This window comes from Podarcis vaucheri (assembly GCF_965113315.1).
Source record: "Podarcis vaucheri genome assembly, chromosome: 8".
Taxonomy (NCBI): domain Eukaryota; kingdom Metazoa; phylum Chordata; class Lepidosauria; order Squamata; family Lacertidae; genus Podarcis; species Podarcis vaucheri.
The window spans coordinates 765,001-767,500 of record NC_138766.1 but is presented as its reverse complement, the minus strand read 5'-3'; positions in this window follow the sequence as shown (position 1 = coordinate 767,500).

Sequence of the window (2,500 nt, the reverse complement as noted above, 5' to 3'; positions counted from 1 at the left end):
CATAACCCTACCTCTAACCTTAACCGCAATCCTAAGCCTAAACCTAAACCTAAGCCTAACCCTAACCCCAATCCTAACCCTAACCCTAACCCTAACCCAAATGCTAACCCTAACCCTAACTGAAACGCTAACCGTAACCGTAACCGTAACCGTAACCGTAACCCTAACCCTAACCCTAACCCTAACCCTAACCCTAACCCTAAACCTAATCCCAACCCTAACCCTAACCCTTACTCTAACCTTAACCCTAACCCTAACCTTAACCCTAAGCCTAACCCTAACCCTAACCCTAACCCTAACCCTAACCCTAACCCTAATCCCAACCCTACCCCTAACCCTAAACCTAACCCTATCCCCAGCCCCAACCTTAACCCTAACCCTAACCCTAACCCTAGCCCCAACCATAACCCTAACCCTAACCAAAACGCTAACCCTAACCCTAACTCTAACCTTAAGCCCAATCCTAACCCTAACCCTAACCCTAACCGCAACCCTAACCCTAACCCTAAACCTAAACCTAACCCTAACCCTAACCCTAACCCTAACCCTAACCCTAACCCTAAACCTAAACCTAAACCTAAACCTAACCTAACCGAAACGCTAAACCTAACCCTAACCCTAACCCTAACCCTAACCCTAACCCCAATTCTAACCCTCACCCTCACCCTCACCCTAACCCTAACTCTAACCTTAACCCCAATTCTAACCCTCACCCTCACCCTCACCCTAACCCTAACTCTAACCTTAACCCCAATCCTAACCCTAACCCTAACCCTTACCGCATCCCTAACCCTAACCCTAACCCTAATCCTAACCCTAACCGCAACCCTAACCCTAACCCTAACCCTAACCCTAAACCTAACCCTAAACCTAAACCTAACCCTAACCGAAACGCTAAACCTAACCCTAACCCTAACCCTAACCCTAATCCCAACCATAACCCTAACCCTAACTCTAACCTCAACCCCAATCCTAAGGCTAAGGCTAACCCTAACCCTAACCCTAATCCCAACCCAAACCCTAACCCTAACTCTAACCTTAACCCCAATCCGAAGCCTAAGGCTAAGCCTAAGGCTAAGCCTAAGCCTAACCCTAACCCTAACCCTAACCCTAACCCTAACCCTATCCCCAGCCGCAACCTTAACCCTAACCCTAACCCATCCCTAACCCTCACCCTTACCCTAACCCCAATCCTAACCCTAACCCTAACTGTAACCCTAACCCTAACCCTAACCCTAACCCTAACCCTATCCCTATCCCTAACCCTAACCCTAACCCTAACCCATCCCTAATCCTAATCCTAATCCTAATCCTAATCGTAACCCAAACCCAAACCCTAACCCTTACCCCAATCCTAACCCTAACCCTAACCCTAACCCTAATCCTAACCCAATTGCTAACCCTAACCCTAACCGAAACGCTAACCGTAACCGTAACCGTAACCGTAACCGTAACCCTAACCCTCACCCTAACCTTAACCCTAACCCTAACCCTAACCCTAACCCTAACCCTAACCCTACCCCTAACCCTAATCCCAACCCTAACCCTAAGCCTAACTCTAACCTTAACCCCAATCCTAAGCCTAAAGCTAACCCTAACCCTAACCCTAACCCTAAATCTAACTCTAACTCTAACCCTAACCCTAACCCTAACCCTAACCCTAACCCTAACCCTAACCCTAACCCTAATCCCAACCCTAACCCTAACCCTAACCCTAACCCTAACCCTAACCCTATCCCCAGCCGCAACCTTAACCCTAACCCTAACCCTAACCCAAATGCTAACCCTAACCCTAACCGAAACGCTAACCGTAACCGTAACCGTAACTGTAACTGTAACCCTAACCCTAATCCTAACCCTAACCCTAACCCTAACCCTAACCCTAACCCTAACCCTAACCGCAACCCTAACCCTAACCCTAACCCTAACCCTAACCCTAACCCTAACCGAAAGGCTAACCCTAACCCTAACTCTAAACTTAACCCTAACCCTAACCCTAACCCTAACCCTAACCACAACCCTAACCCTAACCCTAACCCTAACCCTAACCCTAACCCTAACCCTAACCCTAACCCTAACCCTAACCCTAACCCTAACCCTTACCCTTACCCTAACCCTAACCCTAACCCTAACCCTAACCCTAACCCTAACCGAAACGCTAACCGTAACCGTAACCCTAACCCTAACCCTAACCCTAACCCAAACCCTAACCCTAACCCTAAACCTAAGCCTAACCCTAACCCTAACCCCAACCATAACCCTAACCCTAACCGAAACGCTAAACATAACCCTACCTCTAACCTTAACCGCAATCCTAAGCCTAAACCTAAACCTAAGCCTAACCCTAACCCCAATCCTAACCCTAACCCTAACCCTAACCCTAACCCAAATGCTAACCCTAACCCTAACCCTAACCCTAACCCTAACCCTAACCCTAACCCTAAACCTAATCCCAACCCTAACCCTAACCCTTACTCTAACCTTAACCCTAACCCTAACC